Genomic DNA, 16,341 nt, shown 5'->3' with positions numbered 1-16,341 from the left:
GTGGTGATGGAGGGGCTCCCAAGGTGGGTGACCACAGCACAGTGAGTGTGGGGATATGGCAGTGGCAAGGGGATGGATTGGGTGAAGAGAACAGGGGGGCAATGGGTAACGTCAAAGGGTGCATGATGAGTATGACAGCTTTGAGGTGGGAGGATATATTGAGGGGATTGGAAGTTTACAAAGGGTGGGTGGGGTTAGGAGGTCATATTTGTATTAGTGTGGTTTATTTAGTCTTGTAAGGGACTATGCCTCATTGATGTTATGGTAAATTTCCAGACCTGTTCTACTAAAGCAGCCTTTTACCCCTGATAAAAGGTGTGGAGTGTCTTATTGATGTGCCCTCTTGCCTGAAGGTAATATAACCAGGGGTAGTGTGAGGATTGAAGGACATAAGATTGGGGCCTCAGTTGGCCCTGGTCTAGTGAGGGGGACCTGAAGGCAATGAGCCAGACCCAGGGTGTAGCTCGCCAGTGTACTTATGAAGGGTGAGTGTCAGATCTGTGGTTGTAGGGGGTTTCAGGAAAAGAAACACAGGGCATGGAGTGAAGGAACTCTCGGGATAGTGGGTGTGAGATAGGCGTGTAATGCCCATTGGGCATCAAGGGGCTTCAGCCACCCCCCTTGCTGCGCTCCCTGCCCCCTGTTGTGTGCTTTAGCCATGGTTGCAGCTTTGTGTGTGCTTGTCTCAGACAGGGTACTGCTTGGGAAGCCGTTGGAGAAAACATTTTCTTTTTTAAGAGAGACACGTTCAGCTTTCCCATCTGCTGGAAAGTGCCTTCACAGGAGGGGTTGAGGTCACCAGTAATGCTTTGACAGGGCTAGTAATCGCTCAATAAATAGAATTACAATTGCAAAAAAAAAGCCCCTTCACAGACCCCATGGTGGGGGCTTTCACTGTGCATGGCTATGTGCTTTAGCATTCTTCACTGAGACAATGCTTGCCCATTAATACTGTTGTTGTGAAGGCAGCATTTGCACTTGAAAGGCAAACTCTGCCCTGTTCTCATCCTGACTGTTTACCTGAGTCCTTCCAGGCAAAGAAGGTACAAGTGACAAATCATATTGTATGCAGGGCTACTGGAATTATGGGATTGTGCTGTTGCAGCATTTTTCACATAGCCATAGAGTCACTGCATTTGCCACACAATCCATTGTCTGCTGCAAAATCTGCATAAGTAAACAATAAAAAATGTTTCTAGCTCAAATGGTTCAAAAGTTCCTAAATATGCAGCAATACGTGTTACTGGGCAGTGGAAGACACTTTGCAAAGCTTGACTGGTCACCTATCTGTTGCGTATTGCTTTATTTGGGTTATATGCTTGAAATAATGAGATGCAAATAATGCCCAGATATTGTTAATAAGTATAAAAATTACAAAAATAAGGAAGTCATAGTGTCACAAAATGTGCCACATTACCCCTCACAAATTTGCCTTTTCTTGCTGCATAATTTACTCAACCCTGTCCCCGCATAACTTGGCCCTCCCCTGTCGCATATTTCTAGTGGCACTGACTGTATGTAATTACATTTAAATAGCGCTTACTACCCTTGACAAGGAGTAGCAATGGCTACAGACAGGCAAAAAAGAGGGAGAACTTGTTTCTTTTTTAAAATAGTATTGCAACGATTCAGTGTCCATCAGGCACACCAGAATTTTTGTTATCAACAGCATTTTGCATTCTGGGGCGCTTGTGTTTTCGCTTCTACAAATTCCAAGTACTGGCTAAAAAGTCAGAGCATGCAAAGTGATATTGGGAAATATAGGTCTGGACAGCAGTTACTTAGTTTCTGTGGTTGATAGTAAGTGGCGCCAGCATGTATTGGTGAGGTCAGGGACTTCTAAAAGATATTCCTGTGAGCAGTCTCTGAGTAAAATGCTCCTAACTGCCTGGTCTATCTCAAAAGGAAGGCCAGCCATAGCCCAAGCGCTGATGTTGCCTGACAGTCTGTTGGGCGGCACTATCATCAGGGTGATGTTTGACAAAAATATCATGTCACACAGTTACTTTAATAGTCAGGCAGCTACTCTAACACTCCATACAAAGCAGCAGAGGACAGCAGCCCGTCACTGTGCTCCTCTACCTCCTGATTGCTATCTAGCTCAGTTTGGGTAGGGAGGACATGTGCACCACAATAGGGACACACACGGTTTGTAATGTTCCACTGCAAACTATCAAGGGCTGCTGGGTGCTGACCTCTCACGGTCCATCTCACAGACTGCGGTGTGTGCCTCTTCGTGCAGGTATTTGTTAGCAGAACATGTAATAGACTGATAAGTGTGTCCGCATGGCATTGTGCATGGACAGCATTTGGCACTGTGCCCACCAAAGCTTTCTGCCACAGCAGCTGGTGCCCATTGATCCTGCATTCTACTTCCCTATTCCAACTTCAATCTGGCAACCGTAATCCTATGCATCAATGTACCTTCTAATGAGACACAGTAAAGATACCTCCCATTGTTTGTCTGCCTGAAGAGGGGATTTTAAAGCTTAGGCTGGTACACGAAACAACAGTTCATATTAACACAATCGAGGGGCACTTAGAGGTTGCGTGGTTATTATATCTGGGCAAATACACTAAACCAGCCCCATTCCCCACTAAAACAATGAAGTAGCCTGGGGCCACCAAACTTGGTTTTGAGAATTAAACATTTGCAGGCCATGTTTGTTTTCATGAAGACACATAGATAACATTTATTGATACGGACACACCAAAATATTGATATCATGTATACTGTACATCCATTTCAATACAAGGCTAGACATAAAATTATCTCCCAGAAGTTCTCAAAATCATGGTTACCACCGGGCTGGCCCTTCAAGCACCACCCCCAAGAAAATGTGAGTTGGTATCCCAAGATTTCCACTATGACCCCTACTTCGTACTCGACAAGGTGAACTCAACCGCTCCCTCATACCATGGGACCCCCCTGGGTCAACTAGTAAGTCAGACCCTAAACCATTCGGGAGCAACACAAAATTGGATACCCATGGCATCCTTTGGAAGATGGACCTGGGTAACCTGGCCATATCTTGGTCCCCTGGTGCTAAACCATCTCCTAAATCACCACGGGCATTGTTAAAGAAGCACCTACTGGCAGCAAAAACATAGTTACTGTAACCCCGAAACAGCAGCCGTGTGCAGACCACTGCTCCACTACTCCTCCAGAGGGTAAAATTCAGAGCCAAATCTGGAATTCACATGACCTTATAGGGGTCCCATTTTCACACAGGCCATTGCCGCTCTCTGGATCCTGCTGAAAGTTTGAATTTTCACACACAATGGTAAGAACTACCATTGGGCACCACCTCTGTTCTCTCACTGGTCCCTGGATAAATGCTGGTGGCTTCAACATGGTGCCCCCTTTGTTCATATAATTTTTTATCTTTTGTTTTTCTGCCCAGGTCTTCTTTTTCTTTCTCTTGTACTGCAGTGCATTTTGACTTCTACTAAATCATCGATAGAAAGTCGCCAGGCCTCAGCATTGTTCATTCTTTCATACTACTCTATGTCCCTGTAGTCACTCTCTCCATAAACCACTCCTTATTTTCCTGTTCTCAGGAACCTAAAACTGAAGTTGGTTGCAATTCTAGAGATGTGCTGGAATACCTAGAAGACATAACTGAGATCCTGGACAGATAAAATAAATTCCTGCACATGAGAGTAGGACTCTGTCATAAACAGACCCCCTCCTATGGGAGAGTGGAACTTATTCACAGGCAGTTGACTTTTTTTGTAGTTTTATAAAGCACAATAGCACAAACTCGACCTGAAGGTAATGGGGCGCTTTACAGGAGCACCAGTGACGTTGCACAAGGTCACATTTATTTTTTCAGCACAGGCAAATTTAGAGATTTTCCCAGAATCAGGGTACATTGAGCTGTCACCAAGACTCATTAGTATGTGTTCAGGTACAGCAACATGAGCTTCTTACTGGCTGGCGGGGGAGGTGGTGCAAACCAACTAGAGCTACAGCTTCCCATTGTGAGGGACTCGCTGGTTCATGGGCATCCTCACACCCTCCCACATACATGGGCCTTTGCCCAGGTTTCCATCTGGTTATCCTCATATCTCTTAATTTAATCATACTGCAGTGTATCTAGTTCCATTGATGCTCACCATAGCAAAATTCGATCTCATTTTTACATAGCTTCAGCTCCCTCTTAAGCATGTTTGACAACGTTATTTTCCGTAATGCGTTTCTTGTGAAGCATATGCACATTTAAATTCACTCAGAGAAAAAGAAAACGGGGCTGCGTGTAAATGTGGCTTTGTCAGGTATCTGTATTTTTGTGAAAGATATTTAACCTGAAACTCTCAAACAGAAACTGGCTTCCTAGTTGTAATTTGCAACATTGGTCCTTTTCTTTCACATCAGCACAGAACTATTTTTAGAAAAGATTGTAGTGCTAAAGACTAATCAACCTTTTGTATACTATTTTAAGTGATAGAAAATACCCCAGTAAAAATGGTACTCATCTTCTAGACCAAAATCTCTGTTCCACCCTGATGGGTACAATGTAGATGCATCATTATTAATAAATCATCTCATTGTTTTAAACTATGTACATATTAATGTTATATATCGCGGTCTACTTTAACCTATATTGAATATGCACATTACCTCCCGTCCCTCCCTCGCCTTCCTTTCCACCAATGAAGCTCCCTGCCTCCCCCTAGACCCCTCCTTTCCCCTTAAAAAAGGTCCCCCCACCACCTCCTGTTCTTTTTGTCTAGCCCCACTAGACTTACCTTTTCCTTCTCCTCCACGGTGCGCCTGGGGGGGGCGTCGTCTTCACTCTCAACAAGCGCGGAGCACCTCGCAGAGAGTTTCCCGGCAGTCGCGTCTTCTTGTGGCAGGCAGCGCTGCCTTGGAGACGCATCCTTGGAGTCGGCTGACGGAGTCGGTCGGCTCTATGGTGGCTGGGGCTGTGCTTCCGGATCTTCGGCTCGCGTTTGCTGTGCTGATGTGCCGGTTGGGAATTTTTGCAATTTGGTGGTAGGACGGGCGTTTCTGCCCGTGTTTTTTATGATTTTGGGTTAATTGATGAGTTTTTTTCATTTGCTGATGTTGATTTGGGGGGGGGGACTGTCTCCAGTATTTAACTGGGTGCTGTTGGCCTCTTGGGTACATTTCTTGTTGGGATAATGTCGTGGCAGGTTCCTTCCAAGCGGCGCAGGATTGTCTCTTCTTCTTCTTCGGGGGAGGAGGTTGGGTTCCCCTTCCTACTCCTGGTGGACACCAGATTGCGCTAGGGGTTCCTGCGCCTCTCATGTCCAGAGAAGAGGTTCAGGACATGATTAAGGTGGCTGTGTCTCGTGCTCTTCAAGCTGGAGCACCTAGACCTGGGCGTTCTACGGCATCCCGTCCTTCGGGGTCCTCTTCATCGGATGATGACGCTCCTTCTACTTCCTCTGGTGGGAAGTATGTCTCCAGCGAGGAGATGTGGGAGGTTCTGACGCATGTTCGGGACGATTTAGGATTTCCTGTTTTTCAACCTTCGGGGATTGATTCACTCTTGTTCCCTCAATATCAAACACCTTCAAGGTTTGCCATGCCTTTTCAGGGCCCTGTTAAGGATATGGGGTTCCAGGAGTGGAAAGATGTGGACAAGTCTCAGGTTCCGCGCTTCCTTCAGAAACTGTACTTACTGGAAGGGGAGGATGTGTTGCCATCTTCAGTTAAGCTTGATTCCATTTTGGCAACTTTAATTGGCAAGACGGTGGTCAATCTGGAAGACTGTGTTCCTCCTGATGCCACTGACAGAAAGGTGGATTCGGGTCTGAAGAGGGCATTTGCGGCAGAGAATTTACCCCTTAGAGTATTTTTTCTGCTTATTCTGCCCAATCCTTGGTGCAGAATTTTGACAAACTGGCAGTAGCTGTTCAGGAGGGTTCGGAGTGTTCGTAACTGCTGGCAGTTATGGAACAACAGGCCAGGTTGCTGGCGGACATGTCATCTAATGTTGTCCGCACTTCGGCTCTGGCTTCGGGAGCTTTGATTGGGGCTCGTAGGTCCCTCTGGTTAAGGATGTGGAAGGCGGATCCTGGGGAGAAGTCTGCTCTCCTGAGGCTGCCTTTTGAGGGGCGCAATTTATTTGGGGATCAGTTGCCTTCCATCCTTTCGAAAGCTTTTAAGGAGAGGAAGCAGGCCTTGCCTTACAAAGGTGGTTCTTCCTCTGGCAAGGGTTGGCGGAAGCATTCTCGTTCTTCTCCCAAATTTGATTCCAAGTCTTTTTCTTCCAGGAAACGTCGTTTTCAGCCCCGTTTTTCTCCTAAAAAGTCCTTTGGGGCGGGGAGGCCAAAAGAAGGGTTCCTGACAATCACTTGTGGGCCTGGCAGCAGGCCGGTTGGGGGGCGGCTGAGGCACTTTCTTCCCGTTTGGCAGGAGGATGTCAACGATCACCGGGTGCTGGACATTGTGAACAATGGCTACGCCATAGACTTCGACATAGTGCCTCCAGATACCGGGGTTCATCCTACTCCAATGCCTGTGAACGGTGCCCAGAGGCAGGCATTGTTGGATGGGGTCAGGGACTTGCTCATCAAGAGGGCCATATCCCATGTTCCTGTGGGGGAGAGAGGTCTGGGTGCTTATTCCATCTTGTTCCTGGTTCCGAAGGGGTCAGGGGGCTTTCGTCCTGTCCTCAATCTCAAGGGTGTGAATTCCTGGATCAATACTGTGCATTTCCGTATGCTTTCCCTTCAGTCAGTTGTTCCTCTGGTCGGTCCAGGGGATTTCCTGGGGTCTCTTGATCTGCAGGATGCTTACCTGCATGTTCCGGTGGCTCTGTCTTCTCAGAGGTTCCTACGCTTTGCGGTGGGCCAGGACCATTTTCAGTTTTGTGTTCTGCCATTTGGCCTCAAGTCCTCTCCACGGATTTTCACCAAAGTGCTGACCCCTCTGGTAGCTCTTCTATATTCAGAGGGGGTGTTTGTCCATCATTATTTGGACGATATTCTGATTCCAGCTCCCACTCAGGTTCTGTTAAGGAGTCATGTGGCCCGGGTTCTGGTGGTCCTGCAAAATCACTGTTTTTTGGTCAACTGGGGGAAGTCAGATTTGGTCCCTTCCCAGGATCTGGTTTTTCTCGGGCCCGGTTTCAGACTCTTCAAGGCTTGGTGACTGTGTCACAGAAGCGGTTGTTGTGCCTCCAGTCACAGGTGTTGTTGATCTTGGCGCAGCCTGCTCCCAGAGCTCTTCAGTGGTTGCGTCTGCAGGGGCATATGGGGTCAGTGATTTTTCTGGTGCCGTGGGCACGGTTTCATCTTCTTTGCCTGATGAATTGGTTTCTCGTTCGTTGGTCTCCAGGGTCGAGTTCTATTCGGACAAGGATTCCTGTGTCCTGTGTTCGCAGGGAGTTGGGTTGATGGCTGGTGCCGGCTCATCTTCATTTGGGGGTGTCTTTATCTCCTCCTCGCCCGGTGGTAGTGACAACAGATCACAGCCTCTCCGGTTGGGGGGCTTGGCTGGGGTCGGCTCAGGTCCAGGGGTTTTGGTTGTCTCTGGAGGCCAGACGCTCCTCGAATTGGCAGGAGCTGAAGGCGGTGCTTCTTGCTCTGGTTCATTTTCAGGAATCGCTGAAGGGAATGGATGTTCTTAAACAGACAGAAAACTTGGTGACCAAGGCTTACGTGAACAGGCAGGGAGGGACCAGGTCGCGGTTGCTGTTCCGCATTGCGAGGGACATTTTTGTTTGGGCGCAGGGGTGGGTTCTATCTCTGCGAGCCACCTACATTCAGGGGGTGGTCAATGTTCGGGTGGATCTTCCGAGCCGGGTCATTCCTTCGTCTCAGCTTTTCTTCCTCCGGTTGTCTCTGTTCCAGCGCCTGGTGCGCCTGTGGGGTCTTCCGGTGTTGGATGTGTATGCCTCCCCAGAGAATGCGAAAGTGAGGCGCTTTTGCTCCCGGTTTCGTTGTCACCAGGCTTGGGAGGTGGACGGGATGTCGTGTCCTTGGCCTCAGGATCTTTTGTACGCCTTTCCCCCCTTCCAGTTGCTCCGTGCATTTCTGGTGAGAGTACGTCTTCTGAAGGCCAGGGTTCTCTTGATCGCGCCCCATTGGCCACGGGCGAAGTGGCTTCCATTGCTTCGGTTGATGGCCTCCGGTCACATGTGGACTCTTCCTCTCTGTCCCTCGCCTCTGAAGTTTCCTTGCCTCCCAATGGGGTCGTTGCGGCAGTTGCACTTGACGGCTTGGAAGTTGAATGGAGGGGATTGACGAGCTTAGGGGTTCCGGTCGCTTTGAGTTCTACTTGGCTGGCTTCAAGGCGTCGTTCTACATTGCTCTCTTATGGTCGGCAGTGGTGTTTGCGGCATAGGTTGGATCCTACGGCAGCTTCTCTGTTTGAGGGGATGCAGTTTCTGCAGGATGGGGCTCAGTTGGGTTTGTCTGTGGCTTCACTGCATGTGCAGTGAGTTGCGATTCAGGCTTTTAGGGGTCCGTGGCGTAATCTGTCTGATGAGAGTCATTTGATGCCTCGGTTTTTCCAGGGTCTTCTTAACTTGTTTCCTCGTTCGGTCTGGGCTTGTCCTTCCTGGCATCTTTCTTTGGTGTTGGATGCTTTGACTGTTCCTCCCTTTGAACCTCTAGATTCCTGAGAATTACGTCATCTATCTTTGAAGACTTTTTTTCTGCTGGCCGTTTCTTCAGCCCGTCGTTTGGGGGAGTTGGAGCGTTGGCCTGCTCTTTTACTTTTTGTAAGGATTTTCCTGATCGGATTGTGCTTCTTCCGGTTCCTTTGTTTGTTCCCAAAGTGAATTTGGCTTTCCATGCTCGACAGGAGGTTATCCTTCCTGCTTTTTGTCCCGATCCTTCCTCGGATGAGGAGGTTCGGTTGCATTCTTTGGATGTTCGTCGATCTTTGTTGGAATATCAACGGGTGGTTGCTCCTTTCCGGAAAGGTGATTCACTGTTTGTTAATTTCAGTCCAGCTCGGAAGGGGGAGAAGCCGTCCACTGCTTCCTTGAGTCGTTGGGTTCGCTCTCTGATTTTGATGGCTTATGCTTTGAAAGGGGTTGTTCCACCCCAGGGGATACAGGACCGTTCTACCAGGGGTATGGCTGCTACAGTGGCGGAGCTGCAGGGCGCTTCTGTGGTGGAAATTTGCAGAGCCGCTACTTGGGCCTCACCTTCCACCTTTGTTCGGCATTACAGACTGGTGGACTTGGATGGTTTGGAGTCGGTATTGGGTCACCGTGTCTTGTCCTCTATGATGTAATAGGGGGGTGGTTGTTAGGTGTCCTTTTTTGGTTGTGATTAAACTTGTTGCAACTCAGTGTCCATCTCCTGTTTTTCTCTTGCTATGTCTCATTGGTGGAAAGGAAGGCGAGGGAGGGACGGAAGGTAATGCGTCCATTACTTACGTTAATGGCATTACTCCTAGTCCTACTCCCTCGCCTTCCTTTCCGTTCCCTCCGGCCCTCCCGGTACGAACTGCCTGAGTTGCTGTTTGGGCTTGTTTCTGTACAGGAGGTGGTGGGGTGGGGGAGCCTTCTTTAAGGGGAAGAGAGGGGTCTAGGGGGAGGCAGGGAGCCTCATTGGTGGAAAGGAAGGCAAGGGAGTAGGACTAGGAGTAATGCCATTAACGTAAGTAATGGACGCATAAACAAACTGTTAAATACCTACATACCACAATAATTTGCATTTGGTCTACTCACGAGACACCACAAGGAACACACCTTAAATGCCTATTGGAAAATATCAAAAGAATATAAGTGTTCACAAGGATTGGTGAAGGTGAACTTTGGGAGCATTTTCAATTCTTAACAAAGATTTAAGCCCTCATTGATGTATGCAAACTTGTTTCGTCTTCAATTACTTATCTTAATGTACAACACCCTGTTGCTCCGCACTTAAGAATGTGCTATAACAATATAAACACATATATGTTTTTACATAGTGAAGTTACCCTGCTTACTCCATTCTGTGAACGTTCCTACTGTGAAAGCTAAACTAATTACTAATTAAGTTGCATTTTATTATTGGTTAAAAATTTACATGAATTAGGCTAACATAGAAAATAATGTGCCTCTTGGAAAATGTGACCACTTGAGTGGCCAGCATAACCCATGTAATGATTATTATTGAATTCATGCCTATTGTTAAATAAAATCTATATGTAGAGTAAAATGTACTAGTGGATCACATTAATGAACTAGTGTTTTGTACTTGCCTTAATGACATTAGCCATTGACTAACATAGAGGTTGGGCCTAGTCGGCAAAACCTCACATCAATCTGCATTGTTTAATAAATGTTTGTAAATGTTTTGTAAGCCTAGAGGATGCTTTCATTATTCACATTGTGCTGGCCAAGTGATTTGTAAATGTCTTTAACTTTAATTTAATTTTTTCATGCAAACTGCCTGTGGAACCATACTGTACTAAAATTCGTAACAATGAAGATTTAATGTGTGAGACAGAAATTTAACGTATGAAAGACTGTTAGTTATATCTTAGATTTGGATTTTAGTTTTCATTGGGCCTACTGTAAACATACGATACTCTGACCAATGACAGCGTGAGAAGATTCTATAATAGAGTTTTAATTTAGCCTGACTGCATGGAGGAGAGGGGTTGATTCTTGCTATTCTAATTCTCTCTGTAGAGGTATCTGTTCGAGGAGCTGAACAGTTCCTGATGTCTTTTTTCTAACTTTAAATTCATTGCTTAGTTTGCTAATGGTAAATGCTGATCCCTTAGCAAATACTTCCTAAATGGTTCAGTTAGTTTAGGGCCCACCGTGGCTGAGCCATTCCCTTTCACTGTCCCATTGCTGAAGCTGGCCAGACGGATGTCCAACTGATGAAAAGAATCACAGCTTGCTGATCTTTTGAGGAGAGGTATATGATTTGTCAATGTGCTTTACAGATTAAGTTTTTTTAAACTTTTTTAGGTACCAACCGATATTTTGATAGAGCCATAGTTAGATGTTTTCTAAATTAACTTTTAACTAAATTGGTTTTGCATGAAGCCCAAACATGCTATTCTAATTGGAGGGTTAGCTAGTAAGCCCAATGTTGACAAATGCTATTAACCAAGGATTGATTTTTTTCACCTGTTAAATCTAGAAGTATGTCATTTCTATTGCTCAGTTATTGTTGCTATTGATTTGTACTGTGACAATTGAATGCTTAATTGCAAATGCACTAGTTAAATTAAGATTCTTCTGATGATTTAGTCAGCCGGTGTTATTCATATATGTTTATCATTTGGTATTGAGACTAATATACATGATGTTAGCATCGTTCATATAGGGAAATACATTTTCTTACGTTAAGGTGTGGTTATTCATGGCCCATTGGTCATGGTGCGTGACATTTACTGACTCAAGATTCCTGACAAATTGATTGCTGTATATTTTACTGTCCTTTCATTGGGTAACGACCATTTAAAGAGGATGGTGAGATTTCTCTAAGCTCAGTCAAAAGGTCCATCGAACCCCTAACGTGTCCCCTTATAAATAAATAAAAAAAGACCAAATAAAGTCAGACGCGCTCACAGTTTTTGGTAGCAGAGTCGGACGGTTTGTCTCCTTAAGAGGACACCATCATTTTCCAGGTATTGTTAGAAGAATAGGATGGTTTATCTCCTCAAAGAGGCCACATTTTCAGTGCTTGGTAGCAATAAGGGAGTGTTGCAATTCAGTAGACACCCATTTGATTCCCCAGATACAACAGCTATAATATTTCAGATTTGGTAAGGGAAACAAAAGATTATGTCCCCCTACGAGCCTACCATGATTTTCCAAAAACCTTGGAGTTGCCAATGCTTGTTTGAAGATGTTCTTGGCATTCTAGTGAGAGTGTGGGTGAAATAGGTTTTGTGCTTGCACAGCTTAAGCAAATCACAGGTGAATTGTGATGTTTGTGAGTGGATAGGGAGTCTGCGTACTCCAAAGTGTGTGAGTAGGGATGTTGTCAAACTTCACGTGTGTGGCGCTTTGTGCTCAAACATTGCCCACATGGTTGTTGGTATACCGACCCTGCGTGGTCTAAGACTCCAGAGTATTGTATAAGCGTATGAGACACTTGGTTTATGTTGTAATTTGTCTGTTTAATAGGTCAATTGGGCATTGTTGACAAACTCAGAGCACGTGTGAAAATGAGTGATACGGTTTCGACAGATTTGGTGAGTCCAAATGATACCAGGAGGATCCAATGATCAGTTGAGAGCAAAATTTGCTGGTTGAATTGTGCTTGCGAATCAGGGAAACTGAGATCAAAGGAGTATCTGTTAGAGCGAAATGCCACAGTAAGGTTTCTGAAGCAATTGTGTTACACCTACCTATAGTAAACAGACAAGTTGTGTGTTGATTTGTATTTAGTGCTTACAATATTTGCATTTAGTTTAGGTCGGATCTGAATGGAGGAAGGCAAGCTGAAGAGCTTTGACAGCCACTGCACATATGTCTGAGACGTCACTAGAGCCACGCTGGGATAGGTCGGTTAGTGAGAAAGGTTGCAAACAGATTGTTGGACAACCGTAAAGAGTAATTAGTTGATAAGACAGATTAAAATGATTTTAGGGATTGAAATATACTTCCTGATCAGATTGAAGCAGCGTAAAATACAGAAAATTAAATTATTCAAAGCTTTAAAGAGTGCCCTAAGGAGAGATGCGTTCATTCCAGTTAGAATAGGAGACGTTACACCGCCAGAAGGTACACCCGCCTACATTGTATTCTAAGAACAATGTGCTGAGCCACGTCTTTGGCTGAAACAATGGTGCAAAGAAACAGAGAAAGACGGGAGCTTAGCATTCCCTGCCCATGGAACATTCAATTTGGGAATTTTAGAGAATCTGAGGAGAGAACTATAGGATTTGAAACCTCCTTCGGGACCTGCACAATTTGAAGCATTCGCTATTTGGGAATTTATGGCCAGACAGCAACAGCAGCAGAAGTTTGAGAGGAGAATGAGAAAAGCTGAGAAAACTTTCGCTGAGACGAGATGGGATAGTGAGCAGAAGTTTTGGAGAACTGAGACTTTACAGGAAATTAAGATGTTTCCTGCAATTATGCAAAGGAACAAAAGCAAGGCCAGAAAGAGTACCAAGAAGAGGGATTCCTATCCTTCTGATGACAAAGAGCAGAGATTGACCGAGTCTAGAAAGTCTTTGTTTTTTGAGGACTCAGATGATGACAAGTTTATTTTGCAATTATTGAGAAATCGTCCCCCACCTTATACAGCACGAGTCAGGTCCAAGTACATACACAAATACAGATTAGCCATAATGTCCCTACCACTTCTGCAATTCAGATGCCTATGCTGCAGGTTGACATACCGAGAATTTATCCAGATGTCCCTACTGTAGATACGGTCACAAATCTAATGGTGACGACAGGACAAGCTGCCCACATGAGACAGATTTATCAAAAGCCGACATTGATCCAGGTAGAGTCTAACCCTAATTTAATGTCTCCAATGCAAATGCAGACAATCCCAAAATACACCCCCATAACAGGGTCACAAACAGAGATGTCTGCATTTACCACTCAGAATGCAGGACCAATGTACCCTAGAGATCAAAACGTCTGACCAAGTCCAGATGCTGTGTCAGTACCGGTTACCGTTGGTCTGGTTATACCAGTGTTTGCCCAGGGAAACTCTAAGAGTAGTGAACACAAAATTCTGAATCCAAGCATAGAAATGGAGAGGTTCAATGAAAATGCAGGAAGGCTGACTCCCATGAGACCAACATTTGATGGGGCAGGTCCATTAATTGATTTGAGTTCTTTTAGGACCCCTCCAAATAAGACATAGGTCCCAATCCAAGCCTGGTAACACCAGAGACACCGAGCCTAACATTACAGCAAGTGCCAGGTGTAAGTAATAACAACATTTCATTACAAGGTTTGACAGCTCAGCAGTTAACTGAATGGCTGGAGAAACTGAGTGGCACACAAGGGGATTCCAGTGGAGGAAGTTCACTGAATTTGACTAGAAGCAGATTAATTAATTAAGAGAACAATAGAGATAGACAGAATTGACTCATACTGGGAAGAAGAGTTGCTATATTTTGCAAAATGATTACTGTTATGGCATTAATTGTGTTTGACCAATGACTTTGTGTTTCACCACTGCGCATATTAGATGTTCAATGTTCACCAGTAGCAAATTACATGTTGTATTCAGTTTAGCTGCCTATTGGCTTTAACATGGCATTAGACATTATGGGGGTCATTCTGACCCCCGCGGGCGGCGGTCGTTGCCCGCCTGGAGGGAGCCGCCATATGGCCGCTCCGCGGTCGAAAGACCGCGGAGGCCATTCTGGCTTTCCCGCTGGGCTGGCGGGCGACCGCCAGAAGGCCGCCCGCCAGCCCAGCGGGAAACCCCTTCCCACGAGGAAGCCGGCTCCGAATGGAGCCGGCGGAGTGGGTATGTGCGACGGGTGCAGTGGCACCCGTCGCGTATTTCAGTGTCTGCAAAGCAGACACTGAAATACAAAGTGGGGCCCTCTTACGGGGGCCCCTGCAGTGCCCATGCCATTGGCCATTGGCATGGGCACTGCAGGGGCCCCCAGGGGCCCCACGACACCCCTCACCGCCATCCTGTTCCTGGTGGGCGGAACCGCCAGGAACAGGATGGCGGTGAGGGGGTCAGAATCCCCATGGCGGCGCCGCAAGCGGCGCCGCCATGGCGGATTCCCATGGGCAGCGGAAAGTCGGCGGTACACCGCCGGCTTTCCACTTCTGGCCGCGGCTGTACCGCCGCGGTCAGAATGCCCGGAGGAGCACCGCCAGCCTGTTGGCGGTGCTACCGCCGACCTCGGCGGTTTTTACCGCCGGGGTCAGAATGACCCCCTATATTCTGTATTCAGTTTAACTGCCTATTGGCTTTAACGTGGCATTAGTAATTACATTTTGTATTCAGTTTAGCTGCCTATTGGCTTTATCGTGGAGTTCGACATTGCAGATGAGGTGTGTTTTTCCACATGATAGACCAAGCTGTGTTTTACGTATTGTGTTCACACCGAACCATAGTGTGATAAGAGAGCATATATTTTTTGTTTTCCTTTCTACTCAGCCTTGGGAAGAGGCGAGGTTTGGGAGATCTGGCCAATCTCCAATGGCTTGTTTATTTCCCAACTCTGAGAGGAAGGGGCCTGTTAGCAGGCTTTTTACGGTGTCCCTGGGCAGCAGCAAGGGGGAATTTTCCAGGACTTCAGTCAGGAGCGGACGTCAGCTGCCTGACCTCCCGTTTGGGTGGAAAATCTATTTCTCGCAGTTGAACAGCAGTCATCAACTTGCAGGCATGAGAAAGATGAGAAAGATGACGAGCAGTGATAAGCCCTACGGTGATTAATTTTGACTTTTATTTTTTGCTTTGAAGTTATGCTATACTATAATCACATGTATTTGCTGTGTACATTGCAATTGAGAAGTACTTTGATATATTTTTCCTTTCATTGCTGTGACTACTTTTAAACGTGTGCTTCCAACCTACTCATCTCGTCTCTCAGGAACCTCTCAGGAACCTCGTGGTGAAGTAATAATAATAAATGTCTTCTTTAAACTAAGAAGTGCATTCCAGAGAAGTTTTGTCAGCTCGGTCATAGGATAAGGAAAGCAAAACATTTTGGCGTGCGTTGTCAGTGTGGGAGTCGAATTAGAGATTGGAGGTGCACGATTTAAAAGTGTAATTGTTTTTGTTGTTTAGAGAATTAAAGAAGCACGGCAGACCATGTTTGAAAATGCATTTGAAGTTAAACTGCCTTATGGTGCTGTGAGAAACATGAGAGCGTGGATAAAGCAAAAGTGTTTGCATACTTAGAAAATTTGCTTTTTGAAAGAAATGATGTCCCTTTTGTTCTTGACAGAAGGGTTTGGATACTTTTGTCTGCTTACAGAAAAATGCATGAGAGGGGTAAGCAGTTAGAAAATGAAAATAAGAATTTACATGAGCAAATTAGCCAGAACAAATTGTTGCAAGATAAAACTGAACTTTATAAAGCTGTTGCAGGAGAATCTGGCTTTTCTCCTTCCAGTAATGAGGAGGTTAAAAAAGATGGGGTCAGTGTGAGCCTCTTGAGCAGAGCGGAGATCTCCGTGCGCAGAGCAGCCCACGGTTGTTGGCAGGAGTTCAATTGCATTCCTTAAAAGATTACACTGAGCACGAAGTTGAGAATGTTATATTCAGACCGCTTTTGCAAAGTACGATGTGTAAAATTAATTCAGACAAGGAAGAGGTACTGTCGCAAAATGTGCAGTTTCTGGGAATTCCGTGGAATCCAGAAAATAGACAGATGTTGTCACAGGTAAAACAAAAGATTTTAGAGTTTCTTACTATTTGCACTAAGCAAGAGACACCGAGTTTCACAAGCTTGTTTGATTTTTGGAA

This window comes from Pleurodeles waltl, chromosome 7 (assembly GCF_031143425.1).
Source record: "Pleurodeles waltl isolate 20211129_DDA chromosome 7, aPleWal1.hap1.20221129, whole genome shotgun sequence".
NCBI lineage: Eukaryota > Metazoa > Chordata > Amphibia > Caudata > Salamandridae > Pleurodeles > Pleurodeles waltl.
The sequence above is the reverse complement of the archived record's forward strand: the minus strand, read 5'-3'. Positions refer to the sequence as shown.